This window comes from Piliocolobus tephrosceles, chromosome 17 (assembly GCF_002776525.5).
Source record: "Piliocolobus tephrosceles isolate RC106 chromosome 17, ASM277652v3, whole genome shotgun sequence".
In the NCBI taxonomy this organism is placed as follows: Eukaryota; Metazoa; Chordata; class Mammalia; order Primates; family Cercopithecidae; genus Piliocolobus; species Piliocolobus tephrosceles.
In genome coordinates, this window is record NC_045450.1 from 74,062,077 (window position 1) to 74,086,847 (window position 24,771).

The 24,771-nt window shown below is 49.8% G+C and overlaps 1 protein-coding gene and 1 long non-coding RNA gene across 11 annotated transcripts in view; one reads left to right on the forward strand and one right to left on the reverse strand.

The window, feature by feature from the left end:
* The window catches only part of ANKRD11 (ankyrin repeat domain 11), a 224,209-nt gene that overhangs the window by 86,608 nt on the left and 112,830 nt on the right, over positions 1-24,771 (reverse strand). For 2 of the 10 annotated variants that reach the window (XM_023228896.3, XM_023228895.3), the window contains exon 1: positions 3,999-4,304. The exons of the other annotated variants lie outside the window; for them this stretch is intronic. The gene's annotated coding sequence lies outside the window, so the exon portion shown is untranslated. Of the gene's footprint in view, positions 1-3,998; positions 4,305-24,771 lie in introns of those variants that run through there. 10 annotated transcript variants of the gene reach the window in all.
* Positions 4,447-23,168, forward strand: LOC111553830. Its single transcript, XR_002735086.2, has 3 exons — positions 4,447-4,545; positions 4,671-4,878; positions 22,968-23,168. It is a non-coding gene; the product is annotated as an uncharacterized LOC111553830 (long non-coding RNA).

The window sequence follows — 24,771 nt, forward strand, 5'->3', positions numbered from 1 at the left end:
TTTGGGGACCCCAAAAAGATAATGCACATAATAAACACCAAAAGCCTGAGGCTTCTCCCAGGCCCTGTGGCTGTCGTCTCCTGGAATCCCAGGCGTCCTGCTGCTGGGAAGGGCCAGCTCCCAGGTGACCTGTGACCATCTTGGAGGGGTTGATGGCTGCCTTGTCAGCAGGGCAGGTCCCTTTGCTAAGCGTTCAACAGCCAGGCTTGATATCTTTTATTCTAAAAATCGACCACAGAAGAACGAAAGGGCAGTGCTTGGGATGAGGATGAGTCTCCAGGAGGGATGGTGGAAGGAAGGTGGAACCATATAGGGGCACTGCTCAGAGGTGGGCGCAGCCAGAGCTACAGCGACACCTCCAAAGACCAGTGGGGCCGGGGGCGGGGTGAGTCAGCTTCCTTTCAACACACCCAGGATTTCACCTCTCATCTGTCAAATCTGCTGGTCACACCATGAAGGAAGGGCAGTCAGGGACTGTGCTCACTACGTGTCCCAGGGACAGGACACTTGCTGCCAGCACCTCACAGGGAACCAGGGGGCAGGTGAGGTTGTGGGGAAACAGGAATCCTTGTGCACTGCTCGTGGGAACGTCTAATGGTGCAACTGCCAAACAAACAGTGTGACGATTCCTCAACGAATTACAAATGGACTAAGCACATGATCCAGCAGTTCCACTTCTGGGTAGATACACAAAAGAACCAAAAGCAGGGCCCCCAAAAGACAGCTGTACTTGGACATTCACAGTTCACACAGCAAGGTTCCCAACAGCAAACCCGTGTCCACTGGCGGATGACAGAGCAAGCAGAATGCGTCTACACACAGCATGATGTGACTCAGCCGTAAGGAGCAAGGCCACGTGCTGCAACCTGGCACAGCCAGCGCTGCGGACTCCACTCACATAGTCCAGGGACAAACAGCAGCTGCCCAAGAGGAAGGGCCCTGAGGGAGGAACCACCGCTCCTCGGCAAGCCCAACCCAGGGCCACAGGACAATGCTGCTGAAGGTACCGGAAGCCAGGGTGCTGGCTGCCCCTTTCTGGGGACATCTTTCCTTTCTTTTCCTATTTTTATCGAACACTGGGATGAAAGTAATGCAAAGTATAAATCCTTTCAAAACAATCAGATTTCATTACGATGCTGAATTTCTGAAATCAGTCTTTTCAAACGGCCGGTAAATGTTTCCTTTCCAAAGACTGAACTCTCTCACTGCTATGAAAAAAAGAGGAACTGAGGCACCAGATGCAACTTTTGACCCAAGGACACAGGTCAAGCTGTGATAGTTAATAATGACCAGGGCTGCTGGAGACGCCGCACCCACCCACGTGGCTTTGCTAGAACGCCACCACGTGCGGGCAGACACAGGCCACAGCCCCCACACCTCACTCTGGCATCAGCACTGGTCCCGCGTGGAGCTGCGCCGGCTTGCAGGAGACTCAGAGCACACAGGCGTGCTCCTTCCCTACTGTCGGCCACATCACAACTGCACGTTCACCGGAGTGAACATCTACACAACAGGTTCCACGTCCGTAAACACGCACAGCTTAGCGACCACGTTTCAAAGAGCCACGTGGATAACTGCCTATATCACTGGTGCCCAGTTTTCAGTTGGGTTAGTAACTGGATTGTTTCTAACACAAAGGGTAACCAGTTGAGAAGACGGACACCCATTTTCCATGGTGTCATCGCTGTGCATTGCACGCCTGTATCAAAACGTCTCACGGACCCTATGAACACATTCACCCACGTACTCACAAAAACTCTAAAATAATAAAATACATAAAATGACTCGGATTTCACCTGTTGACCCAGGGTGCTGCCTGCAGCTAATGTCAAGGTCAACCCAAAAGCTGCCCTCGCTGGCCCTGCGTGTGGAGGACGGCACAGCTGCACCCAGCCCTAGATAACCTTGCTTGCAAACCACTTCCCCTGTGCCGCTGAAACCCACGTCTCACTTACATTTTAGTTATAGCTTGGTTTTTGCCTGATTAAAAAAAAAATTTTTTTTCTTTTTTTGGAGAATAGGATCTCCCCCTGCTGCTCAGGCTGGAGTCCAGTGGTGTGATCATGGCTCACTGCAGCCTTGACCTCCTGGGCTCAAGTGATCCTCCCACTGCAGCCTCCAGAGTAGCTGGGACCACAGGCATGTACCACTACACCGGGCTAATTTTCTATTTTTTGTAAAGACAAGGCTATAAATGTGTCTAAATCGTCAGTATTAAATATTGACAGAGCAAAGTGTTTCTCTACTTCAAATTTTAATATTCCAAAATACGTAAAACATCATTTTCACTGTCCTCATCTAAAAGACTGATTCTGAAAAAAACAAAAAACAAAAAATCTGAAACAAGATCACGGAAGTGCGATCTGTCCCACACACACCATCTTCACCATGAATGGTGCCTCCACAGAACAAATGCTAGATGCAAACTGCTTGAGTATGCTTCTTTATTTTTAGTAAAGACTCCAGAAAATCCCAGAGCAGCCATTTCCCATACAATTCAACCGCACGTACAGCTCTTTAAAAGCAGACTCGCGGGGAACTGCGGGCCAGCTCCCCGGAGCCAGCCCAAGCGGAGGAGCAGGAAGACCTTCCAGCCCGCGCCAAGGAGCAGCACAGGCGTCTGCTGCGGTCCCTCGGCCCCCACTGCTCCGGGACACAGATGGCAGCACTGTGACCTCACCGTGCCTACCTCCTGGTTCTGGCCCTGCAGTCTTGATTGTTCAGGCTAATCCCACACTCTGAGCCTTGGCTGCTGGCCAAAACTGTTATTAATGGCACAGAGCTTCTCATTTCAGCCTCTTTTACCACGAAGGTAGCTGGCTGTCCAGCTCTCTGCCTCTCCACACCAAAGCAGGAACTGGGTAATTGTACAAAAGGCACTTTTAAAGGACTTCATATCCCAGTCTCAACAGCCAGCAGTAGAACATGTTTGCGTTTTAGTCTACACTACATTCTATGTGATGCAGAAAGATAATTTTTATTCAATTCTTGTGTAAAAGCTACAAAACCCTAAGAACAAAGAGTGCCATGGATACCAAATGAGCATCACATATTTTATATATTTTTTAACTTTTAGGTTTGGGGGCACACGTAACAGTTTGCTACCAAAGCAAATACATGTCACAAGAGCGCGCGGGGGGGGGGGGGTTGTACATGTTATTTTATCACCCAGGTACTAAGCCTAAGCCCAGCACCCAATAGTTATCTTTTCTGCTCCTCTCCCTCCTCCCGCCCTCTCCCCTCAAGTAGACACCCGTGTCTGGTGTTTCCTTCCCTGTGTTTCCAAGTTCTTATCATTTAGATCCCTCTTGTAAGTCGGAACACGTAGTATCTGGTTTTCTGTTCCTGAGTTAGTTTGCTGAGGCTAATAGCCTCCAGCTCCATCCATGTTCCTGCAAAAGACATGATCTCATTCATTTTTATGGCTACATTCTCTTACCCTTTTTTTTTTTTTAGACATGGGGCTTCACTATGTTGCCCAGGCTGGTCTCAAACTCCCAGGTTCAGGAGTTGGTCTCCCAAGCAGCTGGGACTACAGGTGAACATCACCATGCCCAACTTACCCATCTTAATCACTTGATAAACATTTATGACAGATGACATTAAATTATACACAGCAAAATTCTGAGAAACTATATACCATAAATTCTACAGAATTTAAAAGACTGAAAAACCATGGATCTATTATTGTTCTGTGCATTAGCCAATGTCAGTGGTTTCAATATTCAATTTCCCCACTAAAAGGGCACCAAAGCATGAAGTCAGGAATGACAGCATTCTAGAAGCAGGTGCACCTAAGATGAAATTAATGGTATGGAACCTAGAACATCTATGGCCAAGAGTAAGCAGCTTCACCTGTCATAAGGGGACTCCCTATCAGAACTCCAGGTGTGTATGTCTGTCAAGGGGCTATGGAGAGGAGGAGGAGGAGAAGAAAAGATTCCAACTCACTAAAAACTCCTGTTAAGCCTCTAAGAAAGATCCGAGCAGTAAAATACCTGGTCAGTCACAGCCTCTCTGCCTGTGGTTAAGACCTGCAAACCTCAACAGAATCCATGGTCTCTTGCCCTGCACCGGGCCTGTGTCGGGACTCGGCTGCTGCTCACATCGGGTGAGAGGCTCCTCGTGTCTCACATCCAGATGGATCCAATTAACTCACACAGTGGATGACTCCAAACCTGGGCAGCCTGGGCTCCAGGATCAGCCAACCCCAGCCCCTGCTGCAATGGCACCTCCTGCTCTCACAGATGAGGCTCCGGCACCCTGGCGAGGCCCCCACTTCTTCCTGTAAGTCTGAAGCCCTGCTCAGTTACCCTAAATCACCACCTCTGCGCTCCCCTTAGGAAACCCCAGCAACACCTCCCCCTTCTTCCTCCTGCAGAGGGCCTGCCCCAAGCAGCAGGAAACAGGGTGATGTAGGCCTTGGCCTCGGCACACACAGAATCATCCCAGTGCCAGGCGGGGGTGCTGCAGCGAGACACCCCAGCTGCACTTCTCTGGGGGCCAGCACAGACCACTGAGGGTGAGCCGCCTCATTCAGGCCAGGTGACTGTCTTCATCATCATTCCACTTGGAAACTTAGGGTTTGCACCAGCTCACCTGTTTATGTTCCATACTTACATATCCCAAGCCATTAACAAGTGTTTTCTCCTCCTGTTGTGATGCTACAGAATCAGCTGAGAAACATCCGCATCACCAGAAGGCTCTGCCCAGGCAGCACTGAGGCCCACCCTGCTGGGAGAATGCTGCTCTGAGGGCAGTGGGACTGCCAGCAAGGGACACAGGCCCAGGCAGACCTTCCACTCCTACTGAAACACCAATTAGAAGATCCCCACCCAGAAACATCACTTTCAGGCTCAAGGATCACAAGTTATGAAGGTAAGTGTCCCTAAGGACTCAGGGAGAAGCACAAAGTAAAAAGATTTAAGCTTGGGAAAATTAACCCTAAACATTAAAAAAAAAAAAAAAAAAACCTCACTCTAGATAAGACCTTCAAAACTGCATGCCTCTCAGAGGGACAGTAAAGGTCAGGCGGGGCAGCAATGGGGTGTGAGCTGGCGCAGCCTCACAACACCCTGGATGGGCGGACAGGGGCCTGTGAGAGTGGCTCCAGGAAGGAGGACCCTGAATTTATGGGAAGGGGCAAGCCAGACTAACCCTCAAGTGCTCCTCAGGTATGTTCCATTAAACGCACTAAAAGTTTTGTAAAAGATGCGAGTTTCAACATGAGATACGATTATTTGTCCAATCTGACATGTGGGTTAACAAATGTGAGTGGATTAGGGAATCTCTGTTTTACTCTTTGGAAATACCAACTCCCTTATTCTTCCCCTTCTGAAACAACCACTGGACAAACGGAACGGCACATACGCTTTTCAGGAGCCCAGTGTAAGCAGCTCCCACTGCTAGGGATGAAGAGTCTCTTCTGTCTGCCTGAGCGAAACCTCACGACACCCTGCACAGCCAACAGTCCTTGCTGACCGGAAGCAGAACCAAAATCTGAGCTGGAGAGAGTGTCTGAAAGCTCCATTTAGACTCAAACCTACATTGCACAGCTACAGAATGAAGAGAACAACACTGAAGCCAGAAGGGACGGTACTCAATCCCACGTGACTGGACCCATGTGTCCAGCACCAGAGACACTGGACGAAGCACACATCTCAGCTGTGTAAAAAGTAGAGGTTCCTCTTCAAAGATTTTTCTCCCCATCTAACTAAAAATAAATAGTAACTTATCTTAAAAGCAAAATTTATTCAAAGACCTATACTAACATTCTTAAATATCTGCTAGCCATAATAAAGAAATCACTGTACTTTATATTCTTAACTCCCACAATTTGGCCTAAATACTTGCCCTGGCATGCTTATACTGGTCCAAGCAAATGTTAGGTCATAGCCTGTTCCTCTTCCTTATTTGAAGGTGTTTTTACCTTTCCCAGCATTCCACAAGTGACTTCCTCCTTCCTTTGTTCTCCTTTGCCTTTGCCTCTTTTAAAAAGGTCTAAGTTGCAGCCAATTGGGACAAATACAGAACGTGAGGTCCCGTTCCAGCCGCTGGAAACCGGACACAGCAGTAGGGTGGACGCCTCAGGTTGTAAATGACCCTCCTTTGTCTGTTGTGCTCTCGTGGCAAAACTGCTGCCGAGCGTACCCTTTCTGCAGAAAGTATAAAACTGGCCTTGCTGAGGACATTAAATTTACGTTCAAGTGCTGTTTCTTTACAGCACCAGGGAACAAGCATTTCACACAGCTGGGAACATGCCTCTCCCTGTTTATAAAAATTACATGATGTTTCCAGATAAAAGAATTCTGATCAGAAATAGGTTTTCATTTAACATTTTTTCTTTCACTCTACCTTCCGAAGTAGTCTCTGAACTCACCCTGTATTTGACAATGCATGCGAATGTGTTATTTATGCTTAAATGCCAGCCAAGGATTAAGATTCAGTCTTGCAAAGTTTTGAAATCTCTACAGGAAAAAAAAAAAATTAGTTCACAATTCTGAGTCCAGAATCTAGGAAAAACCACCAAAACTTTCTTTGCCTTCTGTCAAATTCAAAAGCACTCTGTGTGCCAAGCCTCGCTCACCTTATGTCCACCAAGCACCACACACTGCTTTCCGTGTATGTGGCCCAGGCCCCTGTGAAACACACACACTCTCTGTGGTGGACTGGAACACCGGCTTGCGGGTCCCAGCCAGGAAGTGGAGTGCCAGCCCTACACGGTGGCCCATGCCTGTGAGCCCAGCACTTTAGGAGGCTGCAGCAAGGAGGATTGACTGAGGCAAAAAGTTCAAGACCAGCCTGGCCATCGTGGCAAAACCCTGTCTCTGTAAAAAAAATCAAAACATTACCCAGGTACGATGGCATACACGCCTGTAGTCCCAGCAACTCAGGAGCCTGAGGCAGGAGGACAGCTTGAGCCCAGGAGTTGGAGGGTGTGGTGAGCTATCACTGTACCACTGCATTCCCGCTCAGCTGACCAAGTGACACAATGATTTAAAACACACACTCACTCACTCACTGGAAGGCCATGCAAAAGAAAAGGAAGAAAAAAAAAGGACCCTGCCACTTCCACCCGTGCCCTCAAGCAACACGTGAGGACCCACGCAGACTGAAGTATGACATGGATTCAGCCCCGTGAGCCTCCTGCAGCCTCATGAGTGATCCAGGCATGACCAGCAGAAAACCACCAGGCAACACAAGAATTATGAGGACGCGCAAACCATGATTTTCTTAAGACACCACGTATCGGGACGGTTGTCACACCGCAGTAGGTACCTGAAACACATCCTACTCACAGGAAGAACCACCTGAAATATGGTAAGTTGTATGAGATGCTACTTAAACGCACATTTAACTCCAAACAGAGTGGAGCCTTTCGATGTATTTTTCTTAACCTAATCACCCTCAAAACAGCACTGTGCAGTCAGACCCGAACGCAGGGTGTCCAACCTTTTCACCTCCCTGGACTACACTGGAAGAAGAACTGGCTTGGGCCACACACAAAATACACCAATGCTAACAACAGCTGATAAGCTTAGAAAAAATCTCGTTAACGTTTACAAATTCGTGTTGGGCCACATTCAAAGCCGCCGTGGGCCGCGGGCTGGACAAGCTTGCCCTATCGCACACTGTTCCCTGTCGGACCGTAAACACTACTCAGAATCACACAACCTCATCTCGGCTCCAAGTGGAAGCTGGGTCAGCACCACGGCCAACCTGATCCCACTGCAGCCGTTCCAACAGCCTGGCAAGTAGACGGCCCAGGGAAAAGCCTCAACGAATGCTGAATACCTGTGAGATCATTTCTTATGAAGCCAAATGAACAACACTATGTTCATTTTCAAATTTTGGCATGGATATCACACTCTAAGATGCTCCCCAGCTTTCTGGAGGAGGCTATGAAATCTGTTTTACAGGTAACAAGTCTGGAAGCCAAAATAATCAAGATTTAATAAAATGGCCTCAAAAGTGACAAGACTCTCCTTCCCTTATGGCAGACCCTGTTTGCTCTCCTTTTTACTAGATGGTTAACTCAGTTCTTTTAACAACCCTGTCCAGCGACGACTATTTTGTTGGCCGGTCAGAGAACTGAATTCTTAAAGTGGCTGAAAAGCCTGGAGAAAGGGGAAGTTCCAGAGCTGGTTTTTGTAGAAAAGATACATATGGAATTTCAGAAACCTCCGACTCTGTTTGACAAGACACACACTTTCAAACCCAGGCCATCTTATCATGCAGTCTAAAGCCTTGTGTAATCACCTCCTAACGTTTCCATCAGCAGAGGGAGAGCTCTCACGTTAAACAGCACGAGGCCAAATCACTGGCTGCAGAGCACAGAACACAGAGACATCCTTGCACACAAGAGTGAGAGCTACTGAGCCCAACCAGGGTGCAGGGGAGCTGCCCAGATGAGAGGCCTGCGCGTGGTCCCACAGGGCGTAGCCTTACCACGCTACTAAGACACTCTGCACGAGAAATGGCTCCAGATTTTCTGGAACTCGCTTTCAAAATATTTCCAAGCTCGTATGTCTTGTGTACGCCCTAATAATTGAAAAGCAGGTATGTTCACTCAAGAGAGGGAAGAGCAGCAAGCCAAGTAGGCGGCTTTCACCACAATTCTTCCTGGGCAGTGTCCATGGAAATAGGAAACAGGCGCAGGCGGTCTCCACAGAAACCCACCTTTGTTTTTTTAACTTTGTTTCAGGTTCGGGGTGCAGGTTTATTACATAGTAAACTATGTCACGGGCATTTGTTGAACAGATTATTTCATCATCCAGGGATTAAGCCCAGTACCCAACAGTTAATTTTTCTGTTCCTCTCCCTCCCCCCACCCCCCGCCCCCAGACGGCCCCCAGCGTCTGCTGTTCCCCTTCTGTGTTCGTGTGTTCTCGTCATTTAGTTCCCACTCATAAGTGACAACCTGCAGTATTTGGTTTTCTGTCCCTGCGTTAGTTTGTTAAGGATGACGGCCTCCAGGATCTATCCATGTTTCACAAAACACATGATCTCACCCCTTTGTATGGCTGCATAGTATTCCATGGTGTACATGCACCATATTTTCTTTATCCAATCTGTCACTGATGGATACTCAGGTGGATTCCATGTCTTTCTCTGTGAATGGTGCTGCAGTGGACATTCACCCGCATGTGTCCTTGTGGCAGAATGATTTCTGTTCCTCTGGGTATATACCCAGCAACGGGAATGCTAGGGTCAAATGGTAGTTCTGGTTTTAGCTTTTTGAGGAGTCACCATACTGCTTTCCACAGGGTTGAACTAATTTACACTCCAGCCCAGTGTACAAGTGCTCCCTTTAATCCACAGACTCGCCAGCATCTGTTACTTTTTGACTTTCTAATAACAGCCATGCTGACTGGTGTGAGGTGGTATCTCGCCGCGAGAAACCCAGTTTTCATGATCGGCTGGTTTCCACTTGCTGCCATCAGCAGACTCTTGTTGAAAAGGCTGCCATCTTGCCTTGGCTAACCCGAGCCGTTTCCTGGACCTGTCATGAGGGTGCTAAGACACATCTAGACAGCGCTGCGGCGCGGTCAACTGGACCGGTCCTAACATCCATGACTCAGCCCTAACAAAGCAGCTCTCTTGAATGTGGGCTATGGGTACACCAAGTCCCACCTGCAGGGGCACCCAGGGCAGAGGCAGCGAAGGCTTTCTGGAAGGGTCCAGATGACACACTTTGGGCTTTGCAAGCCACTTACGGCCTCTGTTACATCATCCTGTGGCTGCTGTGAACAACCCTTTAAGAAAGTGAAGACCCTCCTTCGCAATCTGGTTGTACAAAGACAGACCACAGGCTGGATTAGGTCCACTGACTGTGGTTTGCCAGCCCCTGGCCTGCAGCTTTGCCAGTGTGCAGGCTGGATGCCCAGCCATGGCTCCTTCTGCTAGGACGCCCTCTCCTCTATGACAGACTCCAAGATGCCGCCCCGAGACCCACCAAAGACTCATTGCCTCAACTCTCCATCCCACACCCATCGGTGAGGAAGAGCAGGCACCTCAGTGAAGGGGGACAGTCTACACAGCCCCCTTGGTGTCTCACACCAAAACACAAGTGTCCGTTCCACGTGGGAGGTCAGTATTCTCTCAGGGGTGGGTGGAGGGCTGCTCCAGATTCTTGCCGCAGGGGCCAGCGCTGGCCCAGCAGTACCGGGAGCCCCTCCTCCTGAGCACAGTGGTGGTGCCCAGAGCAGCAGACCTCACACCACTGCTTCCACTGATGCGCAACGCAACCTTAGCCAGCAACTCAGGGGAGCGACACTTTCAAACAACCTGGAGTGTGCCGCTGCCATGGTCACCCACACTCCCTCTCAGGCCAGAGCACACACCAGTCCCTGCCGCCTGCTCCCCTCTACCCTGTTCCTGACTCATCCCTCCTCACCTGACAAGTTCATGTTGCCTGGGGGCCTCTACAAATCCTCCATGGCACAAAACCTCCCTCCACCGACCGACCTGGAAAGCTTCCAAAGGCTCCAAGGAGCAACAGCTGCAGGTTCTTTGCAAATTGGTGAGTACAGCTCCACGCATCCCATCCTGACTATACCCAGCGGATGCATGTCCACCTGCTGCTGCCTCTTGCAAACTACAACTTGTTCAAAGGCAGGTGGGGAGCTTGGGCAACACGGCGAAACCCTCTCTCTACAAAAAACAAAAATCAGCCAGGCACAGTGGTGTGCCTGTGGTACCGGCTACTCCAGAGGCTGAGGTGGGAGGATCACTTGAGTCCAGGAGGTCAAGCCTGCAGTGAGCCATGATTGCACCACTGCACTCTAGTGTGGGCGACAGAACAAGACTCTCTCTCGCTCAAAACAAACAAACAAAAAAGAAATTGTCCTTACAACCAATTGCTGTGCTCTGCTTATCAGAAAACGCTGTGTTTATCTGGTTTCTAGTTTTGCTCACAGTGCTCACTACACTACTCATTGGTTTAAAAAAATAAGGCCTACATCAGACCAGATTTCAACAATCCCAACATACTCTGTCCACACTTAACATGTTTTCGAGCTTTTTTTGTTTTTCTGGATACAGATTATCACTCTGTTGCCCAGGCTGGAGTGCAGTGGCACGATCTCAGCTCACTGCAACCTCCGCCTCTCAGGTTACATGCGATTCTCCTGCCCCAGCCTCCTGAGTAGCTAGGATTACAGGTGCCTGCTGTGGTGCCCGGCTAATTTTTGTATTTTTTTTTTTTTAGTAGAGACGGGGTTTCACCATCTTGGCCAAGCTGGTCTTGAACTCCTGACCTCGTGATCCACCTGCCTGGGTCTCCAAAGTGCTGGGATTATAGGCATGAGCCACTGTGCCCAGCCCAGAGCTTCTTTTGTGCAGCATTTTCTCTTGCTCTCAATTTAATTGTTTGCTCTAAGGGAAAAGAGGGCATTAAAAACACACAGCTGAAAACAACAACAACAACAACAAAAGCTGGGTGCCATGGCTCACATCTGTAATCCCAACATTTTGGAAGGCTGAAGGAGTACAATTGCTTTGGCCCAGGAGCTCAAGACCAGCCTAGGTAACAGTGAGACCCCATTTCTATAAAAAATACAAAAACTAGTCAGGTGTGGTAGTACACGCCTGTGGTTTCAGCTGCTCCGGAGACAGGTGGGATCGCCTGAGCCCAGGAGGTTGAGGCCGCCGTGAGTCCTGACCAAGCCACTGCACTCGAGCCTGAGGCACAGCAAGACCCTGTTCCCAAAAACTAAAAAAAGGGCGCACGGAACAAAGAGGCGGTGGGACTGTAAGAGCAGGTCTTCGTGCTCACCTGGAGGGAACAAGGGTTGCATAGGGACTTGGGAGTCAATCAAGATGTGAGCAGCAGATTGGGAGAACCTCCACTGGCAGCCCTTCCCAGCAAGCCCACGGCCGCTCCCAGAATTACTGCATCGCTACCTAGCTCTGGCCTGACAATCTACCCTAGAAAGGACAAACCACACCGTAAGCGCCCAACCCCAAGAAGTTTTCCCAAAGGAGAATATGAAACAAGAATCTTCAAAGGACTGGTCTCCAAACAAAAGGCAGTACGGCGATCTCCACCTAGGTATGCCCGAGAAATGCCCACAAGTCTCCACAACAATCACATGCCCGTGTTCACAGCAGCACTACCAAGGGCCAAACAGAGGAGACCATTCAGGTGTCCATCAGACGATGGGTGCATGATCCGCATGACCCTGCCACAGGGAGGGCTGTGCTCTGACGCCTGCTGCAGCTTGGGTATGCCTCGACAGCACCAAGCTCAGCCGTATCAGACACAAAGGCCCACGGACTGTCCTTCACATGAACGTCTGGAATAGGCATATAAATCCACAGACAGAAAACAAGACTAGTGGTTGCCAGGGTGGAAAGAGGATCCTGGGAGGGGAGGGGGTGTGGTCACAGAAGGACAACCGGGGATCCTTGTGGTGATGCGGGGTTTTAAGGTCCTGACTGTCGGACACAGGAATCTGCATCTGTGATCAACTGTACAGAACTCAATACCCCTTCCAAGTAAGGGTGAAACAGGTGTCTGACTAAGACCAGAGGGTTGCATCAATGCCGACATACACCCTAAGGGTGATACCGTTCAGTGTGCAAAATGCCACCACTGGGCAAGCTCGGCAAAGTGTACAAGGGACTGCTCCCTGTTATTTCTTTCATCTCATGTGATCTACGATTATCTCAGAAGAAAACAAACAAAAACCAAACACGGGGAGCCCAGCCCACCTCAAACCCCAGCTGCAGGATGGAAGCTCAGAGAGGCTGGAGCCTGGCCTCTTCAGGAAGGGCCAGTAAGGAGGATGCAAACCGTCCAGCTTCGGAGCTCTCAGTGTGGAAGAATACCAGGGATGGCAGGAAGAAGACATACTGCTGTTCAACTGGAAAAGGACTGGACTCAATAAAACGCTCTTTTCATTCTTCCTCACACCCCTCCATCCCCTGGAGCTGGGGTGGAGCTTTTTCTTCTCAGGACTCAGGCAGGGGAAGCCCGTGTCCAGGGGTGGCCAGCATGTACTTTAATGTGGGCCTGTGTCCAACTATATGGCGACTCTGAAGATGAGGAGATGTTTCTGGAAGGAGGTGTGAGCCACAGTGCAGCCCAGAAGGGGAGAGACGTACACCCGGTACCTGCCCCAGCGTCATGAAGCCCCAGCCACACCCTGGGCCCAGTTAGGATCCTACAGGATCCTGAGCCCTCCTGCCATTATCCAGGACAAAGATAGCAAAAGGCTCCTGCAAGATGACACCTGGGGCCATGAGGCAAATTCCCCCAACCAAGCAAAGAGAAGACCAGAGGCTGGAGCACACTCCATACTCCTGATGATGGAAACAGCCCAGCAGCCACCACAGGGCCTTCCAGGCAGCTCAGAGTCTGAAGCCGAGGACCCCCAGGTGAGCTCAGCATCCTCCCCTGACCTGCACCCACCTGGCCTTGCTCCTCCACGGCAGGACCTGAGAGCGGAAGGGAGCTCTCATCACGGTGACTGCTGTGCTGGGAAAGGTTTCCACGACATTGGTCAGAGGCAGCCAAAGGTGGCAGCAACCTCCCTGCCAACGTCAGCCCCAGACGACCCCCAGGCCGGTTCCTGAGTGCTCAGTACAGAAGCCTCTCAAAAGGCCAAGCCTCCCCTCCATTCACCCCACAGCACTCAACACAAGAACCCTGCAGGCGCCACGAGACACCCGAGAACCGAGCCCTGCAGACACCACGAGACAACCGCAGGCTCCGTCCCTTGTTTGAGATCTCCTGGTGGAGAAAAATGTGTTTGGCAATGATGTTATCAGCTGCTCCATCCCATGACAAATGAGGCTCATTCAGGTGAGAAATGTTCGACTACGTGCTCACGTACTGAAAACCGCCAAGGGGGAAGACAGGACGCGAGTCTTGACTTTCAGGGTGCACATAAGTGGCTGGTCCCACCAAGGAAATGCCAGAAAAATATGCAATGACTCACTACCTCCCAACACTCTCACAAATACTCACTGAAGAAAAGCCACCTGTTACACAGAGGGGCAGGTTCAGCATGACACCACTGGGCACTTCTCATGGAACAGAGACAAATAAAGAATAAGAAACAGATGACAGACAAGCACTGCCAGTGTCCATTCTACCATTTGGTGTAGTTTTATGTTGTTTAAATCAAGTCGTTCCCTGCAGAGACAGGTGTCCAGGTGCTTGGTGCATGGAGGCCGGAGCCACTGACACCAGCAATTTCTCCCTGGTGTCCAGGCTCTGTGGTCCGTAGTCTGTATACCATCCACGGACAAGTTCTCTCAAGGACCAGGCCAACTCAGATTCCACCACGCTGCAGGAAGGTCCAGGCAGGCGCTCCTTCCCCACATTCGAGGATGCTGTGTACTCCCTGCTCATGTGATGGCACCCAAGGAGGGGTGTAGAGGGCGATGCGAACCCCCCTACACCCCTCAGGATGACTAGACGGAGAGGAGAGGGGGTCTGGGGTGTGAAGGGCGATGGAGAGGGGGTCTGGGGTGTGGAGGGCGATGCAGAGGGGGTCTGGGGTGTGGAGGGCGATGGAGAGGGGGTCTGGGGTGTGGAGACTGCCCTGTTACAGAACAGGAGGCTGCTCCACAGAAATCAGCTGGAAAGAAGAACCCACAGAGGTGCTGAAGATGGGACCTGTTTGTCGCAAGCCAAGAACATGGTGAAGCCGGGACTGAGCACTCACACGGAAACGAGGGGTCCCCAGGTGGACTGAGAAACCACAAGGATCACCACGGCGGGCACCCAGCCCTCACGTGCACACGCAGGCGACTCAGGAACCACAAGGCCCACCACAGCAGGCACCTGGCCCTCACATGCACACATGGGCAACTTTACAACCTGGCCTGGGAAGAAGGACCAGAGCCCACCCCCAGGAGGAAAAGCAGCGGCAGCGCACGGCAAGACTGACCCTGACACTCAGAGCTGGGGAAAGAGCCACGCGTTCTCCTGCAACCTGAGCCTCTCACTGAGATTAAGACGGGCTTTGGGGCAGGTGGGGGCGGCAGCAGCACCCAGCGATGGATGCGGCCACCACTGCAGGGCCTGCCACCGGTGTGGAGAGCCCGAGCCACAGAGCTGCCCCTCACGGCACGGACGGGGTCAGAAAGGCTGTGGCAGGCAGAGTCAGAGACAGCGTGGGGCACCAGCTGCCACTGAGTCACTGTGAAGAGAGCGAAGTCCACAGCTTGTGAAGGTTTCCAGCTGACAGAGATGCCACTGAAACGTGCTGGTAAAATAAGTTGATGTCTGAGATTTACTAAAATACTAACATTAAGATATTAATACTAAAAGTTAAAATACTAAAATTAAAAAATGTTTAAAGAAAGAAAAAATATTATCGAAAACACGAACAAGTGCAAGGAGGAGATGGATCAGCCCAAGTTGGCCAAATGCCAGTCAACGCTAAGCCTGTGGTCCGGGACACTGTTCTCTCCGATTCTGTGACTGAAAACATTCCCCCACGGAAAGTTAAACACATGGTTAGAGTGAGAAAGTCACCCTGCAGCAGGACTTACTGAAAGCCATTTCCTACAGCTCCTGCACCGCCCTTCATCAGCGGTCCCCAATCATGGATCCCGGAAGCTCCCACGTGACCCAGTCTACCTCAGAGAGTCACGCACAGAACGCAAGCTGACTGGTGTGCGTGCTGTGACTTCTTCGGGGTGTGTGTACGTAGATGTGTGTGTTGTGCCTTCTTCGGGGGTGTGTACGTAGGCAGGCACACACACCTACGTACACACTCCCCAAGGAAGGCACAGCACACACATCTACGTACACACACCCCGAGGAAGACACAGTGCGCACAGTACATGTGAGAGTGTCACGCCCAGAACACAAGCTGACTGGTGTGTGCCTGCCTATGTACACACAGCCCAAGGAAGGCACAGCACACACAGTACATGTGTTCACTGCAAGGAAAGACTCTTCAAGTTATCGTTCCACTGTCCCCATTATCACTGTCACAAAGAACTCTCCTACCAATGCAGATCACCGGGGCTCAAATAAAGCCCTTCTGAGGGGAGGCCCTGTGGGAAAGACAGAAGCAATAGAAAAGGCCTTCACAGATTGTCCAATGCAACTGGAAAGTGAAGACATTTACCCAAGACTGTGAAGCAATTTAATCGTTGAACTAAACAAAAACAGCTATTTCCACAATTATCCCCAAATAAGCGGTAAGGCTGTGGTAAGAGGCAGCGTCCATCACAGCAACACTGGACCCTGGGCAGTGTCACGGATGCGCAGGAAGCTCAGTTCCAAACACACACCTTCAACCGGGGAGCGACCCCGACAGGGAGCCAGGCCACCGTCTCCAGCCACACCAGCACCGCAGTCCACTCCCAGCTGCTCCTTCCAGCCATGCACTGCCTGAGTCACAGGAAAAGCCCAGTTCTGCAGAGTGGATGCCTGCAAGGGGAGACTAAATATGGCTCATAGCAGTACCAGACACCAACAATTTGAGAGAAAACACGAGCATGTGACTGAGGGCCGACGTCGGAAGTTCACGTTCCCACGAGCTGCTTTACTTTACAAAATCGAAACATTATGTAACTCTTGCTGATGCAGAAGGACGACCTGCATGAATGCTGTGCAAACACAACCCTACGACACCCCTCCCATACCGATCCGGGACCTCCCCAAGAACCCAGCCCCTAGGGACACCTGAGAAATGCCCGTGTATGGTTATGAAACTGGTAGAACCTTAGCCTCACTTTTGATTAGCACTGCTATTAATTACACTTGACACAGGCGGGGCCTGGGTCTTGGCGGGCGGTGCACACGGGACAGGGTCATCAAGAGTGAGGGCCGAGCGGGCTGGGGCCCTGGCACACTCGACATCTCTGGAAGGGCCTGACGACCACAACACCTGCAGGACAGGAGTTCACACCTCTGCAAAGCCAGAGTGGAGAAAACAGGCAAGTGTGAGGGCCCGCACAGAAGCGGTGTTACCAGAGACAAAAATGGCAAATAATTTTACTAGTGATTTTCTTCACCTTCTCCTCTACCCATGACGTCCCTTAAAGAGATCCTTCATTCATGGCAATTCTTTTTAAGAACATTAATATCAGACTTTAAAGATTTATAGTATTTAAAATAAACCAATGAGATTTTATGGTTACTGATCCTAGTAATTCTCTTCACTTAAAAAAAGTTCCTAGAGAGCCAAGGTCAGCGAGTTATGGCCTACCATGTGTTTTTGTGTTTAAAAAAAAAAAAAAGAAACATAAGTACACTCACTTGTTTACATATATGTAACTACAGTTATAGGTATATACTATATACATATATAAAACATATACATACACACATATAAAACATAGTTTACATCGATGACTACTCTCGTTCTACATGGACAGAGCTGACTAATACAACAGGAACTGCACACCCAGGAAAGTCTAAAATAGGACTAACTGGCCCGATACAGAAAGAGCCTATCAAGCCCTGCTCTGAGAGAATTCAGTACCCTTGGCCTCTGCGGGCCGCCGTGTGTGAGCTACACTCTGTCACTCTGTCCTGCGCTTCCAGGCTGTGGAGAATTCAGAGCCGATGGCCTCTGCGGGCCGCTGTGTGTGAGCTACACTCTGTCCTGTGCTTCCGGGCTACACCACCGACAAAGCAACCTCCGGAGGGCTGTGGGAACAGCTGCTTGGGCCATCTCCTCTGTGCTACGATCAGAGGAGAAAAGCTCCTCCAGAGAGCATTAGGAGAAGCACTTCAACTCTGTTCGGGTAAGGACCAGGAAAAAACGGGAACTAAAACATGCCAGCTGAAGAACTCCATGATGAACACGGACACACACGTGTGCACAGAGCTGACCCCGAACACCACGGGCTTGGCTGCACACGGCCAATCACCCATCCATTTGTTTTCAACAAATACACTGAAAAACATTAGAGATGTGTGACAATTTGAAAAAAAATTACAGGCAAACCATCCAGCCCAGGAATACCGAAAAAGGTTAGAAAAGGTTAAGTATGTCATGAATGTACAAAATATATGTAGATATTAGTCTATCATTTACTACCATAAATTATACACAAATTATAAAAAATTAAAAATTTGTGAAAACTTACAGAGACTGTACATGGCATCGTTCAGTAGAGGGAAACGTAAACAAACATAAAGACGCAAGCTCAAGCAGAACTGTGTAAAACGAAGTGTGGTACATACCACACTGCATGCTGTAATGATCTCATAGCCACGGCCTGTGCTGCCGCGGTGAGCTCAAGTGTTTCGGGATCCGCTTAAAACACCGTGTGACACTAATCATCTCCGCGTGAGCAGCTGGTCTCTCCAGAACTTGTGTATCGCAGTAAACAAATTATCTCAAGTCTTAAGCTAGTTGCAGTAGCATTGGCCTGGAGTCCCAGCTACTCAGAAGGTTGAAAAAAATGGATCATCTGAGCTCGGGAGTCCCAGACTGCAGTGCACTATGGTCACACCTGTGAAGAACCGCTGCACTCCCGCCCAGGCAACACAGCAAGACTCCATCTCCTTTTTTTGTTGGACACGGAGTTTCGCTCTTGTTGCCCGGGTTGGAGTACAGTGGCACGATCCTGGCTCACTGCAACCTCTGCCTCTCAGGCCCAAGCAATTCTCTTGTCTCAGTCTCCTGCCAGAATAGCTGGGATTACAGATGCCTGCCACCACTCACAGTTAATTTTTGAATTTTTAGTAGAGACGGGTTTCACCATGTTGGCTAGGCTGGTCTCAAACTCTCGACCTCAGGTGATCCACCCAGCCTCAGCCTCCCAAAGCACTGGGATTAGAGGCGTGAGCCGCCGCACCCAGCCAACTCTGTCTCTATTAAAAAAACAAAAACAACAAAAAACAAAACAACAACAACAAAAAAAACCTCTTGCAGTTCTCAAATGTTTTTCATTGTGTTTACTCAATACCATAAACCCTAAATGACACCACAGACCCACACGAAGTGCCACTAGTGATGCTGGCAATGCTCCCAAGAAGCAGAGCTCCCAAGAGCTGTGACTAGGAAAGAGCTACACTTGCGCGACATGCGCTGGCAGCCTGTGTTCTGCAGCTGTGGATGCTGTCTTCTCAAAATGGATGAATCCAGCAGAAGGGCCATCACAAAAAAAGAACAGGACATCTGTGAAGCCATCACCGCAGCCACAGCAACAGGCATGAAAGTTTTTTGTGAAATATTTTTTTATTTCACTGAAAATGCAGCTTTAAAATTAATTCACAAACAGCACGGATATATGAAAATGCAACTTTCATGTGGGTGCGGGATTGCTATAAGAAAGGCACATACCAATAGACTCTAGTCTGATTCCAGAAAAGTGAAGCCATTATACAACAACTGAAAGTAAAAGGAAGGAGAAGGAACTGGAGAAGTGGATGCCAGCAAAGGATGGTTTGACAGTTTTAGAAAAGGTTTGCCTTTAACAATGTCAAGATTAACAGGAGAAGTGGCTTCTAGCTCAGACCTTGTCTGAGGTAGCAGACGAGGTCCCAGACACTATGAGGAATATCATCGAGGAAAAAGACATGAACAGGGTTTTGTTTTTGTTTTTTTGAGTCAGACTCTCACTCTGTCATCCAGGCTGGAGCGCAGTGGCATGATCTCAGCTCACTGCAACTTTCACCTCCCGGGTTCAAACAATTCTCCTGCCTCAGCCTCCCAAGTAGCTGGGACCACAGGCGCCCACCACCACGCCCGGCTAAATTTTGTATTTTTAGCAGACAGGGGTTTCACCATGTTGGCTAGGCTGGTCTCAAACTTCTGGCCTCAAGTGATCCACCCACCTTGGCCTCCCTAAGTGCTGGGATTACAGGCGTGCGCCACCATGCCTGGCACTGAACAGGTTTTGAATGCAGGTGAAATTGCCCTACTCTGGTGAAAAAAATGCTATAAGAACATTTGTTAGTAAGAAAGAGAAGCAAGCACTGGGATAGAAAGGCAAGAAGGGTTGCCTTATTTTCTGTGCAAATGCAGCAGGGTTTGTGATCAGGATTGCCCTTATCTAAAGAGCTATAAAGCTGCCTACCCCAGAGCCTTGAAGGGAAAAGATAAACCCCAGCCGCCAGGTATTTGGTTGTGCAACAAGAAGGCTGGAAAGAACCCTTTTCCCTGACTGCTTCCACTGACGCTTTGTCCGTGCAGTCAGGAAGTACCTTGCCTTGCCAGTAAGGAATGGCCTTTAATGTTCTTTTGACAACGAACAATGCCCTTGGTCCCCAGAACCCCGTCAGTTCAACAGCAGAGGCATCAACGTGGTCTTCCTGTCCCCAAACACAACGTCCCTAATTCAGCCTCTAGATCAGGGGTCATAAGGACCTGTAAGGCTCATTACACAACAGCTCACTACGAAAGGATTGTCAACATGGGACAGACAGCATCAGGAGTGTCTGGAAGATGACACCATGGAAGATGCCATCATTGTTACAGAAAAAGCCTCGAACACTCTCAAACCCAAAACAATGAACTCCTGCTGGAGAAAACCGTGTCCGGAGGCTGTGTCTGACGCCACAGGGTGTACAGCAGCCAGTCAAGGAGACAGATCATGAAGAGACTGTGGACGTCGGGGGGTGGAGAGAGGGAGGTGGGGATGAAGGGTTTCATTTCAAAACTCAAGAGCTGAGCGATACCACACCAGAGAAATCAGAAGACAACCTGGTGGTGATGAGTGCTTCTGACCCACACCAGATGACAAGGAGGAGGTAGCAGCAGTGCCAGAAAACAAAGTGACATCAGACACTCCTGCAGAGGGGAGGGGTTCCCATCACTCCCACCTGCTTTTGGCTTCGTACAACACGAACCTGTCTGTGACACGGGCACCGAAACTAAAGCCAACAGTGAGGGAGGACCATGACCGACAGGAACATTTCTAGAGAAACGACAAAGCACTCTGTAAGAGACACGAAATGCGCCTGCCTCTCCTGCCTCCCCTTCTACCTCCTCTACCCCGCCCCCCAAGACAACACGACCACCCCCTCCTCCTTCTACTCAATGAAATGATGAGGATGAAGACCTTCATGATGACCCACTTCCACTTATGAATAGTAAACATATTTTCTCTTCCTTATGATTTTCTGAACAACATCTTTTCTCTAGCTTACTTTACTGTAAGAATACAGTAGACAATACATACGACATATAAAATATGAGAGGCATGGTGGCTCACGCTTATAATCCCAGTGCACTGGGAGGACGAGGCGGAAGGATCACTTGAGCCCAGGAGTTTGAGACCAGCCTGGGCAACATGGCAAGCGAGACTCTCTCTCTTTGAGAAGCGGGGGAAAAAGTGCTTTGTATATGTCAGTGTTGTGTTAAAATGTGTGTTGACTGTTTGTTTATGTGATCAGGAAGGCTCTGGCCAACAGAATCAAATACTCGGGGTATCAAAGGTTGTATGTGGACGTGACTGTACCAGGGGTCAGTGCCACTGATCCCTAAGTTGTTCAAGGGTCAAAACGTATATAATGATTTCATCAACATGTATGTCTATCATATTGATTAGGTCAATATTGATTTGTAATTCTTGATACTAATTTCAAATCATGGCAATGAAGCCCAACCACAAAAACCTCCCTGGAAAATAGCAAAAACGTAGAGCTTTAAAGATATTAAGCTAAATGTATGTGCTGTGAGGCTGCAGACACAGCATGTGGAAACAGTCCGGCTGAGAACACACAACTGGCCAGCGTGATTCGCAAGTGCTCAGGTAGTTTCTCGTTTGAAGACACTGGTGTACACAAAGATCTCCGCCTCCTGGGTGCAAGCAATTCTCTGTCTCAGCCTCCTGAGCGGCTGGGACTACAGGTGTGTGCCACCATGCCTGGCTAGTTTTGTGTGTGTGTATTTTTGGTAGAGACGGGTTTTCATCTTTTCATCATGTTGGCCAGGCTAGTCTCAAACTTCAGGCACTGCTGTTTAAAACTCTCGTATGCGTGTTTTAAGGGGTTGGTGGGTGGGGGTGAGGTGGGGAAGGGCTTTCCAAGGCTGAAGACCTTTCAGGGTCAAGGTTCTAATGGCACACTGGGGAGTATCAACATGTCTCCTGCAGTCGCAGACAAGCCCAGCTGAGGCATTCACTGTCACTTAGAACCAAAAACTTAGGGTCGTCCATGCCCAAAACATCAGCAGTGTGGACGAGCCCCAGGAAGGCCTTTCCCACTGGCTTCTAGAAGGTGGGGCTGGCCCCCACGCCTGCCCCAGCACACGGACATTCTGGGAGCTGCTGGCAGCCGGTGGGCTGTAGAATGGGTGCACGCCGTCTGTATGTGTGCACCAGGAAACAACACAGGCTCAGGCTTTTTCATCGTGTCTTGAAAACCTAGAGCTTTCTGACAAAGACCTTGTGCTGTTCCTAAGTGGAATAAAAATTTTATAAAATAATTTTTTTTTTTTTGAGACGGAGTCTCGCTCTGTCGCCCAGGCTGGAGTGCAGTGGCGCGATCTCGGCTCACTGCAAGCTCTGCCTCCCGGGTTTGTGCCATTCTCCTGCCTCAGCCTCCCGAGTAGCTGGGACTACAGGCGCCGCCACCACGCCCGGCTAATTTTTTGTATTTTTTGGTAGAGATGGAGTTTCTCCATGTTAGCCAGGATGGTCTTGATCTCCTGACCTCGTGATCCGCCCGTCTCGGCCTCCCAAAGTGCTGGGATTACAGGCTTGAGCCACCACGCCCGGCCTATAAAATAATTTTAAATGGCTCAAATCAAGTGTTACCAGTGATCGGGGCTTTCACTACACGTGGAAAGCTGACCATGGGGAACAGGGGCCTCCTGCACCACACCCTGTCAGGGCATTGAGCATTTTTTTTTTTTTTTTTAAAGAGATAGTCTTGTTCTGTCACCCAGATAGAACTCAATCATGGCCCAGACAGAACTCAATCACGGCTCACTGCAGCCTCAACCTCCTGGGCTCAGGTGACACTCCTGCCTCAGCCTCCTGGCTCCAACTTGAGCGTACAGTTTTCTGCTCCACCACTGCTCTCTCCCTCCTGTCTCCAGGTGACTGGGATGCGAGCGCCCCACGCAGCAAGGAAGAGCTCAGCGCAGCGCATGGATTTGCGAAGAACATGTCGGTTCTTGCGATTCACAAAGAACCTGGATTGAGTACAATGGGCAAAGAAGATGTCAGCTGTATTTTTAACATTCTGTTCAGCAAGAAGAATGTATATAGTAATTTCCCAAAAAATATAATACGAAATTTTTGAAAACGCAGAAAAATAAAAAATTTAGAAAGAAATACACTGCTGCAGACATTGACCTTTTCCGTTTCCCAACCATCATTTCTCAAAACACACACTTTCATCTCTATTTACCCAAACACTATTTTCTGCATCTCCAAACCCCTCAAGCTTCAATCCAGGTCCAAGTATCAATGGGTATACATAAAGCTCCTCTGCCACCAGAAATTCACTATGGAAAAATGTTATTTCTGGTACCCCAGCTGCAAAACAATAATGCCTTTTTCTTTTCTTTTTTTGCGACGGAGTCTCGCTCTATTGCCCAGGCTGGAGTGCAGTGGCGTGATCTTGGCTCACTGCAACCTCCACCTCCCAGGTTCAAGCAATTCTCCTGTCTCTGCCTCCTGAATACACGTGCCACGACGCATGGCTAATTTTGTACTTTTAGTAGAGACGCGGTTTCTCCATGTTGGCCAGGCTGGTCTCAAACTCCTGACCTCAGGTGATCCACCCACCTCAGCCTCCCAAAGCGCTAGGATTACAGGCATGAGCCCCTGCACCCAGCCCAATGACGCCATTTTAACTCCTTTTCTCCTAAGTGGAGTAGAGCTCCCTGAGCCTTCAGCTTCCTTGGGGCTACTCCAGAGAACGACCAGCAGTCTCTACCTGCATAAGAAACGGGACACAGGGCAGGAAGAACAGCCCCAGGATCCTGACCGCTGCCTTGAGACTTGTGAAAGTCCTTTTTGTCTAATGCCAAACAGATCTTTGTTGAAAGACAATAACCAATAGGAGACAGGTTTCTAGACTTGCAGAAACTCTAGAAATAAATGAAGGAAAGCCTGACGCGTGCCTGCCTGCTTTCAAGAGAAGAGAAGTGAGCAAAGGCAGAGGAGAAGGTGGAGGCCTTGTGGAGTGTCTCCTGCACAGGCAGCAGGCCTGCATAACCACCACTAGCACTGGGGCTTACAGGAGGAAGGAGTGTGTGCAGTCCTGCCCCCAAAGGTGACCAGGCCTACACAAGGCACTGCATCTCAGAAGTCATGGGCACAGGGCAGCCAAGGCAGGTAGATGGAGCATGCTTCCCAGTGTGGGCCCGCTGTGCTGGGCAAGGTTTCTAAGGGGCTCCGAGTGAAGCCCCTGACTGAGCACATGGTAAACAACAGATCCAAACAGGGGTGAGAAGGGCAGCTGGACGCGGTGGCTCACGCCTGTAATCCCGGCACTTTGGGAGGCCGAGGCGGGTGGATCATTTGAGATCAGGAGTTTGAGACCAGCCCAGCCGACATGGAGAAACCCTATCTCTACTGAACATTAAAAAAAAAAAATTAGCTGGGCATGGTGGTGTGCACCAATAATCCCAGCCACTGGGGAGGCTGAGGCAGGAAAACTGCTTGAATCCGGGAGGCAGAGGTTGCAGTGAGGCGAGATCGTGTCACTGCACTCCAGCCTGGGCAACAGAGCGAGACTCTGCCTCAAAAAAAAAAAGGGGGGGGGGGGGGCAAGAGTTCAGACTGTGAGAAGCAAGACACCAAGAAACTCCCCGACATCAGCACCTACCAGTCTAGGGTGACTGTATAAGGAGCAAGAACCTTTCACATCGAAACAGTCCCTGCATTAAATCA